The sequence below is a fragment of the Carcharhinus amblyrhynchos genome, chromosome 18, assembly GCF_965287045.1.
Source record: "Carcharhinus amblyrhynchos chromosome 18, sCarAmb.v2.hapA, whole genome shotgun sequence".
NCBI classification, from domain to species: domain Eukaryota; kingdom Metazoa; phylum Chordata; class Chondrichthyes; order Carcharhiniformes; family Carcharhinidae; genus Carcharhinus; species Carcharhinus amblyrhynchos.
In genome coordinates this window covers 51,841,960-51,854,576 of record NC_137341.1, presented here as the reverse complement: position 1 = coordinate 51,854,576, position 12,617 = coordinate 51,841,960, and the positions used below count along the sequence as shown (strand labels likewise).

General features: G+C 41.5%; 1 protein-coding gene and 1 long non-coding RNA gene across 2 annotated transcripts in view; one reads left to right on the top strand and one right to left on the bottom strand.

The window, feature by feature from the left end:
• The window catches only part of snx29 (sorting nexin 29), a 538,494-nt gene that overhangs the window by 233,593 nt on the left and 292,284 nt on the right, over positions 1 to 12,617 (top strand). The window lies entirely within an intron of this gene.
• LOC145355120 (uncharacterized) overlaps positions 1 to 12,617 on the bottom strand; it is a 38,557-nt gene that overhangs the window by 7,061 nt on the left and 18,879 nt on the right. The window contains exon 2 of the long non-coding RNA XR_013888924.1: positions 10,252 to 10,405. This is a non-coding gene — a long non-coding RNA (uncharacterized LOC145355120). The remainder of the gene's footprint in view (positions 1 to 10,251; positions 10,406 to 12,617) is intronic.

Here is a 12,617-nt window from a genome sequence, read left to right as displayed (position 1 = left end):
TTTTGAATTTTGTTGAATGAAGCTCAGATGTTTAATGAGTGTTGTCTGTAAGGGATTTTTCAATTTACTGTTACCACATTTTTAATATTGCCAGCCTTGTCCCCATTTTGCTCATTTCATTAATCCTGAACAGTTCCAGCTTTATTTATTTGTACTATTTCTTTGCATTCCATTTGATTCCATTTAAATTAATGAATTATCCATTTCATTGAATTCGCGTTCTCCAGTTCCATTTTTGTTTTTGACTCATACTACTGACCTCTCTTTCCTTCTTTCCCCTTCCCTCTTTCTCTCCTTTCCCCCGACTTGTTAGTCTTTTCTTGTCCTCTTCCTCTTCTTTCCACCAGCCTCTCATTGCCTCTCACCAGACCTCTGTCGGATGGCACAGTGGTTAGCACTGCTGCCTCAGAGCACCAGGGATCTGGATTCGATTCCCGGCTTGGCTCACTGTCTGTGTGGAATTTGCACGTTCTCCCTGTGTCTGCGCGGCATTTCCTCCCAGTGTTCCGGTTTCCTCCCACTGTCCGAAAGACATGCTGGTTAGGTGTTTTGGCCGTCAGTGCATCTGACAAAGCGCTGGAGTGTGGCAACTAGGGGATTTTCTCAGTAACTTCATTGCAATGTTAATATAAGCCTACTTGTGACTCATAAATAAAACAAAAACTCTTCCTTTTCTATGATATTGTTGTCCCTCTACCTCCCTACTTTCTTACCTCTTTCTCCCTCTCTGCCAGACCTGACCTTCCCTCCTCTTCCTTTCTTCCCATTTATTCCTTCTGTCATACACTCCTACCCTTCCTCTGCTTCTCTCTCAATTCAACATATTCACATTATCGTAGATTGCGACCTGGTGTATAAGGTGGCCATGATGTGGAGATGCTGGCATTGGACTGGGGTAAATACCTGGTGTTGTGAGAGTTCTTACTGTATAAGGTGGCCCCATTTTATTCAGCCCCAGGAATCACATTTTTGCATCTACTCAACATGTAAGTTGACCCCACTTTTCGGTCACAACATGCTATTTAGGCATTAGTCGCCAACCTCAATTTTTCACCCCACAGATGGATGTTTTACTTACTTGGGCCATATGACTGGGTGCAAGGGATCAAGCAAGTGATGCAAGCTGTATTACAAAGATATGCATGCCCAGACAACAGAACAGAACAGACCCCACGTGGTGAACGACAAAGATAGCGACCAGATACTTGCCAGATCTTCTCTTTTTCACTCAGCATGTCATGTTACCCTATCTTTGGAGGGCTTTTTTGAGGCTTTGAAATTTGACTAATATGCCACCATCTATGGTATCCTATCCAATGGTGAATACAGTTTGTGTAGTCCCTAACCTTATCACATAATCTACCCACAGACCTCCAATTCTTATCTGGCCCATCACATTACTGTTGCTTTATCTTTCTTCATTCCATCCGTCTCTAACTTACCCGGATGTACCTTTCCCTTCTGCCTTGTTTCAATTCCTGTCTTTATTGTCCCCTCAGCTAAATAGCAGTAAGATATAAAACTACAATTGCTTTTGTTGGTTTAGATTTTCATTCATAAATAAAACTTTTGAGTTGATTATTTAATTTTCAGAATACTGAGATTCAAGTACAGCTCGTATATGTTTGCACTTGTTGTTATTTGGTCCATTTTCATAGAATAGAAACCCTACAGTGCAGAAAGAGGCCATTGGCCTCTGCACCGACCACAATCCCACCCATTCCCTACCCCCATATCCCTACATACTTAACCGCTCATCTCTCTAACCTTCACATCTCAGAACACTAAGGGGCAATTTTAACATGGCCAATCAACCTAACCTGCACATCTTTGGACTGTGGGAGGAAACTGGAGCACCCAGAGGAAACCCACGCAGACATGAGGAGAACGTGCAAACTCCACACAGACAGTGACCAAGCTGGGAATCGAATCCAGGTCCCTGGAGCTGTGAAGTAGCAGTGCTAACCACTGTGCTACCGTGCCACCCCTTTTGTTTCCGAAGTTAAGTAACTTTGAGATCTGAATTATTTACTGGCAGTGTTTATGTTTTGTTCTGAAGCTGATATAGGTCAAAGAATATGAAAGATATTAATTCTATTATCATATTTGATTTGATTTATTATTGTCACGTGTTGGGGTACAGTGAAAAGTATTGTTTCTTGCGTGCTGTCCAGACAAAACATTTCATTCATGTAGTACATAGGGGAGAAGGAAAGAAGAGGGTGCCGCATACAGTGTTGCAATTATAGATAGGGTGAAGAGAAAGATCAGCTTAAATATGAGAGCAGAATTCAAAAATCTGATGGCAGGTATGATATTATTCTGCATTGTTGTGTAATACAGAGAAATGTACTACACAATATATTACATAGATATGCTGTTTTGAAAGGTAAATGTATTTTGAACTAAAATTGTCATTATACGGCCAAGCATTTTGTACAGGGGCAAAGTATGCTAATATTGTAATTTGGTTTAGATGGCACGGTGCTCTGTTATCTGAGTTACCACCTTTGGCTCTTGGGACAGGCATTTGCAAGGTAATGACTGCCATAATGTGAGCTGATCCAGAAGTTAAACCTGTGATGTGAAGCTAAAGCAGAATGGACTATCAGGCCTCTAACAGATGGTGTAGTTGGCTGTGTTGAATTTTCAAACACGGGCTAATGAGGTACAATTTCTTTTCAAGGAAAGCATATCAAGGGATAGCTGAACAGAATTTCCTTGTTAACATTTGATTGTTGATCTCTTTAAAGTTGGAAACCTTTATGTAGAAGTGAAAAGTTTCTCTTTAAAGAAAGGTGCCAATGCAAGGGCACACTTGACTTGTTAAGAGTTGAGCACCATCATGTCAAGTAGACTTAGGTTAAATTATTCAATGTATGTTCAAAAAAAATGTAATCTATTAAAGTTATCAAACATCTGGGTATGCTACGACAGTTCCAGTGAGGTTTCATCAAATATAGATGACTGATTATTTTCAGTATATCAACCTTTACTTTAAAACAGGCCCATCAATGAGACATGGCAAGAAGGATGGTCAGTTGCAATTGTATTACAGTTAATGGTTTCAGATGAATCTAGAGTTACTTTGCTGACAGTGTAATAGCTGCAGGCTGCATTAAGGTGTATCACAGAGATGCAGGTACGTAGCTTTACTCTTCACCTGTTTATAGGGTGGCACAGTGGTTAGCACTGCTGCCTCACAGCTCCAGAGGCACGGGTTCAATTCCCGGCTTGGGTCACTGTCTGTGTGGAGTTTGCACATTTTCCCCGTGTCTCCATGGGTTTCCTCGCAGTGCTCTGGTTTCCTCCCACAGTCCAAAGATGTGCCAAAAGATTAGGTACATTGGCCATGCTAAATTGCCCCTTAGTGTCCTGGGATGCGTAGGTTAGAGGAATTAGCAGGTGAATATATGGTGTGACGGAAATAGGGCCTGGGTGAGATTGTTGTTGCTGTGGGCTCAATGGGGTGAATGTCCTCCTTCTGCACTGTAGGGATGCTATGATATTGTGAGGAGTGTGTGAGGGGTTTCTTAGCTCTCCACTGACTATATAAACTGGACTTGAAACAGAATCAGACTGGTATGACAATCTAATATATTGCTTGGAGATGATCTTGCACTAGCTAACATTAGATCTGTTTGGTAGTTACTTTGGGACCATGCCTGTGATTTGTACTAACAGCTTAGATTGATGCACACCTGACATTACATTGCATCAATGTGAAATTGGCAATCAGTCCTCCTTAAAGAAAACTGTAGCTTCTTTGATTTAGTCCATTTTTTGATACAGTTGTAAAACTGTTAAAATTTTAGAACTGTTTTTCATTTTACGATAGCAATGAATTCTTAAATTGTTTTACTCCTGTATGAACGTAAATCAATGAGGCAAATTATATTTTATGGCAAATGAAAGGCACTTGCTAAATATTTAGCAGCAAAATTAAAAAAAAAATCACTGTAATTGTCTGAATCTTATGGCTAATTTTGTACTTGGTGCTTATTGGAAGAGGAGACTTTATCCTGGGTTACTATTTGCATGTTTGGACATTTGTCGTCTGTTTATCTAGCTCAAACTGAATTTATATTGAACTTTGAAATGTTCTCATTGTTAAAATGTTAAGCATTTTTGAGAAATATTATTGATATTTTGGTGTTGGCAACTCAGGAAAGTAAATATGTGTTGATAATTGTGATTTAACATAATTCATAAAGTTAATATCTTATCAAAGTGTATCTAAATATTTTGGTAGAGAGTGATGAATAACTACTAATCCCGAGATATCGACAGTCCTAACATTTCTCAGACATGCAGAGTTAATATTTAATGACTGCAAGAGCTTAATTTTTGTGGCATTTTAGATTGCTCTCCTGTCTGATAATACAACTGGCATTTTATGGAAGCTTCATTTTTTAAAAAAAATCAGCATAAATTGCATGATTTGTGATAGTACTGTTTTCACTGTGAAATATTTTGATATTCCCATATTGTCCACTTAGGAGAATAAACAGGTTATGATTTATGATTTATTTTAAATTTAAAAACAATTAAGGCGAACTTTCTTTTTGGATTAATATTCACACAATTTGTGATCAACTATTAATCTGGTTGGTAGGCAGTGACTGATTCAGAATTCCTTTGAGGACAACGTTAAATTATGTTGCATTTTGCGTAAAATATATGAATATGTCAGCAAGATTATACTGTCTAATTAAGTTGGCAGATATTCTGACTGTGAAAGTTGGCAGATATTCAGACCAATTTAACACAGAAAATATTTTCACTGTGAACAGGGAATGAAATAATCTATGGTTTAAAATCCTGAATAAAATCTTTACCCCTAGTATGGAGTCGTATTCGAGCCATGATCCAAGTTGTAATAAATTGCACCATAAATCTGAAAAAGAGCAATCACAACATAATGGGGAGGCGATGGCCTTGTTGTTTTATTGCTAGACCATTAATCCAGAAACTCGGCCAATTTTTGGGGACAGAGGTTCGAATCACGCCACGGCAGACGGTGGAATTTGAATTCAATAAAAAAAATCTAGAATTAAGAATCTACTGATGACCATGAAACCATTGTTAATTGTTGGAAGAGCTCATCTGGTTTGCTAATGTTCTTTAGGGAAGGAAGTCTGCAGTCTTTCCCCAGTCTGGCCTACATGTGACCCCGGAGCCACAGCAGCGTGGTTGACTCTCAATTGTCCTCTAAAATGGTCCGAGCGAGATACTCAGTTCAAGGGCAACTAGGGATGGGCAATAAATGCTGGCCAGCCAGCGACACCCATGTCCCATGAATAAAAAAAGGCAGAGGTTTTGGTTTTCTAAACATTAACTTTAATCAGGAACCATTTAAGTCAGTGTGGTATTGTTAAATTGGAGATTTATTTTAAATATTGGCATTTATTCTATACTTTTGATTAGAATGCTGAGGAACTGATGGAATCTGTACGTGGTCCCTGGGGACTGGTGTGTGTGCTAGTTCAGCAAGAACTTGCTGGCTAATATGTCATCAGGAAAACAACAGAATGTTTGAAAGTGGCCACTCATCCTGAAAAATATAAAAACATTGAAGATGTTGACCAAAGGCCCCTTTCAAGGTCAACCAGCCAACTCCCAGCATTCTACATTTATTATTTGAGCGCTGAAGGTCTAATGAGAGTGAAGTATGATATTTTGTCAAGAGAACCTAGAACACAAATGTTTGATGTTCATGCCCTTCAAGAAGTGAATCAATGTGACAAATTTTGTTTTCTACTGTCTCTGGAAGTACCTTGGGATGTTTTATTACAGCTAAAGTGATGTTTTAAAAACTGCCTCCCAAACAACCAAGTAAGCTTCAGAAAAGAGAGAAGCAGTCCATGGCCATCTGCAGAACGGCCTGGACAATATCCAGGCCTCGGCTGAATGACAAGTAATGTTTACAACACACAAGTGCCAGGCAATGACCATCTCCAACAAGAGAGAACCTAGCCGTCTCCCCATGACATTCAATGGCATTGCCATTGTGGTAAAACTGAGTATCAACACTCTGCGGGTTACAATTCACCAGAAACTGAACTGGAACAGCCGTATAAATACTGTAGCTGAAAGTGTGTTAACCTCCTGACTCCCCAAAACCTCTTCACCATCTACAAGACGCAAGTCAGGAAAGTGGTGGGATAGTTTGCACTTGGATGAGTAGAGCTCCAACAACACTCAAGAGGCTCGACACCATCAAGGGCAAAGTTGCCCACTTGATTAGAAGACCATCAACAAGCTTCAGCATTCACTGTCTCCTACAGTGACACACAGCAGCAACAATGTGGGCCACTGCAGCAATTCACCAACTCCTTCAACAGTACCTCCTAAACTTGTGACCTGTAATATCCAGAAGGGCAGGGACAGCAGATTCATGGGAACACCACCACCTGCAAGTTCCCTCCAAACCGTTGATCTGATCCACCTTCACGGGTCAGATCTCAGTGATGAGATGGAGTACAGGAAAGAGATAGAGAATTTGATGAACTGGTGCAATAACATTGACTCTGTCTACACTTCCTGTTGCCTCGGAAAAGCAGCCAGCATAATTAAGGACCCCACGCATCCAGGACATTCTCTCTCCCACCTTCTTCTGTCAGGAAAAAGATGCAAAAGTCTGAGGTCTCGTACCAACCAACTCAAGAACAGCTTCTTCCCTGCTGCCATCAGAATTTTGAATGGATCTACCTCGCATTAAGTTGATCTTTCTGTACAAGCTATCTCTGACTCTGACACTACATTCAAACATCCTTCTCTATGAATGGTATGCTTCGTCTGTATAGTGCTCAAGAAACAATACTTTTCAATGTACCAATACATGTGACAATAAATCAAATCAAAACCATTCACCATCCTGACTTAGAAATATGTAGCTGGGTCAAAATCCTGGAACTCCCTCCCTAACACCACTGTGCATGTACCTTCATCACATGCCCTGCAGTGTTTCCTTCCCAAGGGCAGTTAGAGATGGGCAATAAATACTGGCCTAGCCGGTGATACCCACATCCCGTGGCAGGAATATTTTAAAAAAAATCAATCATTGATTTTTGTAAAAACCCATCTGGTTCATTAAAATCCTTTAGGGAAGGAAATCTGCCATGCTTACCTGATCTGGCCTACATGTGACTCCAGACCCACAGCAATAAGAACATAAGAACATAAGAAATAGGAACAGGAGTAGGCCATCCAGCCCTTCGAGCCTGCCCCGCCATTCAATAAGATCATGGCTGATCTGTCGTGGCTCAGTTCCACTTTCCCGCCCTCTCCCCATAACCCTTAATCCCCTTGCTTATCAAAAACCCATCAACCCACGTCTTAAAAATATTTAGCGAGGCAGCCTCCACCACTTCAATGGGCACAGAATTCCAGAGATTCACCACCCTTTGAGTGAAGAAGTTCCTCCTCAACTCCGTTCTAAACCGCCCCCCCTTTATCTTGAGGCTGTGCCCCCTAGTGCTACTGTCCTTTCTGAGCGGGAAGAGTCTCTCCACCTCTATCCTATCCATCCCATTCATCATCTTATACGTCTCAATGAGATCTCCCCTCATTCTTCTAAACTCTAACGAGTACAAGCCCAGTTTATTCAGCCTCTCCTCATAGCTCAACCCCCTCAACTCCAGTATCAGCCTAGTAAACCTCCTCTGCACTCCCTCCAAGGCCAAAATATCCTTGCGCAAGTGCGGCGCCCAAAACTGCACACAGTACTCCAGCTGCGGCCTCACCAATGCCCTATGCTGTGGTTAACTCGAATCTGCCGTCTGAAATGGCCGCATGATTTACTTAGTTCAAGGGCAGTTAGGGATGGTCAACAAATACTGGCCTTGTCATGATGCCCACATCCCATAAAATAAATAATACATCTTTTAAAAATCCCATAGAATACTATTACTCATGATATGGAACAAGGAATTCTCCCAGTAATGTTTTTTCGTTTTTAGTTTATTTATTAGTGTCACAAGTAGGCTTACATTAACATTGCAATGAAGTTACTGTGCAAATCCCCTAGTTGCCACACTCTGGTGCCTGTTCAGGTACACTGAGGGAGAATTTAGCATGGCCAATGCACCTAACCATCATGTCTTTCAGACTGTGGGAGGAGAGCGCTTGGGGGAAACCCACACAGATGGGGAGAATGTACAAACTCCACACAGACAGTGACCCACGCTGAAAATCAAATATAGTTCCCAGCTGCTGTGAGGCAGTGGTGCTAACCACTGTGCCACCCAGTTTTGGAACCATGGGCAGTATTTTCTACTGGTTCAAGACCCTGATGTCGGTCCAAATGGTGTATCTGAATGGATGTGTGCTTGCAGCAAAACCGGGCTATCAACCTTGTGAGAAGGCCACCTCCAAGCTGGGTATGCTGTCAAGGAGAGTAGCTGAGCTCCTGATGCTGCGGGCCCACCCAGAGTGTTAGCATCTCTGGGGCCTTCCTTGAGCAAGATGCTGAGGCAAGTTGAAACCACAAGGATGTCAGTGCAAGAAGGGATGTATCAAAATAGCCAAAAATGAAGGGTAGAAGCCATGGGGGAAATTTTTCATATTCTTTTTCTTGAGCATTTCAAGGTGGAGGAGAATTTGACCCTGCTAATTTCCAAGTGTGGTCAGAAATGAAATAGAGCCCAGTCTGTGATAGAATAAATTATACATTATTTATATCATATCTGCTGCTGGATTTAAAGGCTTTTTCTGTTTAAATTTGATTTAAATGAATAAAATAATTAGGGAAGTCTGAAAAATTTTAACTGGCTGTGCCTTAACCTTGCATATTCTAACTTTTGAAATCACTGACTTTCCTCACTGCAATTGCTGGTTAACCAGCTTGTCATGTAATGTTGGAATCTGGAGTTATGGAGCTTATTACGCTAGTCACTGAAATGTGCCCCAAGCTTGCAAAATGTCACCACTGTCTTCATGCATCTCTATCGTTTGAACTGGAGTTAACTCATCAGGCTTACAGTGATTGCTTTTCGATATTATTATTATTCTTATTCCTCTACTTTGAGTATTTGTGATCAGATCTGTAGAAGATCAGTCAGTCAGTTGTTAAGTTTGACATCGCAAAGAATCACAAGGCCCTTCGGCCCATCGATTCTGCACTGACCACGATCCCACCCAGGCTCCACCCCCACAGGTGGGTGACCCCACAGAGCGTGTTTTGATTTTGAGTATCATGCATGATGGTTGTGTTGTCAAGTCGTACAGCATAATGGACAGCCAGTAATCATGTTTTATGTGAAGAGGCCAATTGGCCTGTAAAATGCTTATGCTTTGATAAATAATTCATGCATTTCCTTGATTCTTTTTGTCAATTTGTTATTAGGTCATTTGCACTTGTTTCCTTCGTACACGAGTGAGTCATGTTGTGTTAAGAATGGTCTGTCCCCTGGCCTTGTGATCCTATTCCCCAATCGGTATGTTTACATCGCCTGAGATCCTTGCTCAAACTGCCAGATTTCTGAAGCAAAGGCTTTACAAAGCCAGCTACATGCAAAATTGCTGGAACGCCAAGATAGCGATTTGTGCCAAATATTTCAAGCACTAAAGAGCTTCCAAAATGGCCAAGGTAAAATCTTAAGCTGCAGTGCCGGTTTAGTGCAAGATAGAAGTTTGGTGAAGGAATTAAAGCAAGTGCTAAGCTCAACCAGCAGCCTGGGGGCCAGTATGGGCTGTTTGACAATTCAATTGGCTGTTAGCTCTCAGATAAGAGTTTGTGCGCATCTTGGTGCGTAACACTTCATTTAATGACTTTGCCTCAGAATGACCAGCTGAATGGGAGTGAACGTGTCATTGCCGAGGATTCCAGCGCCATGCTTGGCTTTCAAAGTTCACTTACTGGCTGAAGTTGACTGGCCACTATAGGAGATGTGCATAAAGAGATGATATGGAACATAGGGCTGGCATTGTGGCACAGTGGTTAGCACTGCAGCCTGACAGCATCAGGGACCTTGGCTCGATTCCTGGCTTGGATCACTGTGGCTCTCATGGCCATGTCTGTACGGATTTCTTCCCACAGTCCAAAAGATGTGCTGGTTCGGTGCGTTGGCCACGCTAAATTCTCCCTCAGTGTAACCGGACCGCGCTGGAGTGTGGTAACTAGTGTACAGTGTTAATGTAAGCCTACTTGTGACACTAATAAATAAACTTTAAACTTTAACTTTATGGTAGCAAGGTGCTATGGGATCAGGAATATTGTTCACCTGTGAAGAAACTGAAGTGGCCACATACCTTAATGTGATCGTTCCTATTCTCTGTCTCTGGCCACAGCATCTCTTACTGCCTTCCTGGCCAGCACAGTTTTCTCAAGGGGAATAATCTGATGCAGGGATGGTTGACCTCCCGCAGACAAATCCTGCTGCCACCTGTTATGTGCTATGTTGTCCTGGAAAAGAAGTGGTAATTTTGAATAAGCACATTGGTGAGTATGTGTGCAATGTCCCATGTATACAAGATGATCAGAGAGTTAGATAGGGTGGACAGTGAGAGCCTTTTACCTCGGATGGTGACGGCTAACACGAGGGGACATAGCTTTAAATTAAGGGGTGGTAATTATAGGACGGATGTCAGAGGTAGGTTCTTTACTCAGAGGGTCGTAAGGTCATGGAATGCCCTGCCTGCAGCAGTTGTGGACTCGCCAACTTTAAGGGCGTTCAAATGGTCAGTGGATAGGCATATGGATAACATTGGAATAGTTTAGGTTAGAGGGTCATTAGATTGGTTCCACTGGTTGGTGCAACATCGAGGGCTGAAGGGCCTGGACTGCGCTGGAATGTTCTATGTTCTATCTGGTTGAAGAGCTGTGAGGTGTGACTGATTTATGAGCAGTATCAGTGAAGGATGCAATTGCATGGGATCTGTGAGTGTCAATGTGTAGTTAGGTGATGAATGAAGTGTTTAGGTTGTGATGTTAGAGGTGGTGCGGTTATTGAGAAGTGTATTTATGATGGATCCTGCCTTGGCTATACTTGTCAAGTCATTAAATTTTTTTGCTACACCAGAGAACATCCCATATCTTCTCTGCCTTTTCCACCGAGGCCCCAATATCTCATAGGCAATCCTCTGTATTACTGTTTGAAACATCATTCCACATTGGCTTCAGTCCCAGCCATCATCACCCACACCTTTTGTGGAGGTGTGAGATTGCAGGCTAAGTATACAGCTCCACAGCAATTGTGTTCAATCAGTCCTTGGGTGCTAAACATGCAGTTGTCAATTAGTTCAAAAACTACATGCCAAATACATACTTTAAAACAGGCATTTCTTACCCGCACAGAACCCACTTCACACCTTTTCATCCTTTGTCCAAAATAATCACCTCAATACTGACTGTTATTTTTTGCTATTTGGGAATCTGGTAATACTGGTGCAACACGTGGAACATGTATCATATACTCATGGGAAGTAATAAATTGATGAACATATCCTACAATCCACTTTCCCTGCCATTTTAAGAAGTCTCACAACACCAGGTTAAAGTCCAAAGGTGAGACTTCTTACTGTGCCCACCCAAGTCCAACGCCGGCATCTCCTCATCATGTCTGACATTGTGTTTAATTATCCCACATTAGTGTGTTATTTTGTGGTTAATGTGTTTTATTATACATATTGGAAATCAACAAATACGGGGATAGGGTGGAAATTGAGATAAAAGACCAACCATGATTCTGTTAACTAGTAGAGTGAGCTCAAAGGTATGTGTGGTCTCGTCCTGTTCCCATTTCTTATGTTTATATGTTGTGACATTTATATTTTAGTCACATTTCTTGTGCAGGCTCTGTTCTATGCACTCGGAGCCATTTTGTCTGGACCCAGCAGTAACAATGTTACCGCAGCTGCTTGATTGATACAATATTTGTTTTAATCTAAAATAATGCGGGGTTCTGTTGTTTTGTGTTTTCCCCTGGGATGTTGCAGAATTAGGCTTGATTGACAGGTGAGGTCATACGGCTGGGCACAGCTAGGCTTTCACAGAGAAGGCAGTCTGCTTTTGGGACCTTTAGAGAGAGGTCCCTTTCTCTGTTTCTCTTGCTGTGTCTGATTTGGAGACTGGAATCTGCCAAGAAATAAGCCTTTTTCTCTGTGATTCTACTGTTTGGGGCTGGAGCGTTCTCTAGAATTTGCTGCATGAGATTTAGAAGACAAATGTCTATCTGGATCACTCTCCAGAGGGGTTAAAAGGTCAGAAATCTAGTACCCATGTAAACATCTTTGGTGCCTGTGCTAACTGGTTCTAAAGAAGAGATTTATATCTAATGAGAGATAGTGCTAAACTGGAACAATAGAGATAGCTAGCTTTAAGAATTATACTTTGTCATGTTGAAGTATTTTAATTGGTAAAAGTTATGCTAATTATTTTTGTTATATTCTAACTGTACTCTTTGTTTTGATAAAAGCTTCCTGGTAGGTCAGTTGAATCATACCGGGAGTGAAACATCTTAAGCTCACCCTAATCCAAAATCAATTATGAAAGTTATGGTCTAGGCTAGCTTCACAATAGACCTTGGCGTTTCTGGTCTGGCCCCTAACAATATTGTTAGTTCTCTTGTGTTAATGCTGTGAGATGATGAGGAATGGAGCATTCTGGTGTTTAGTCT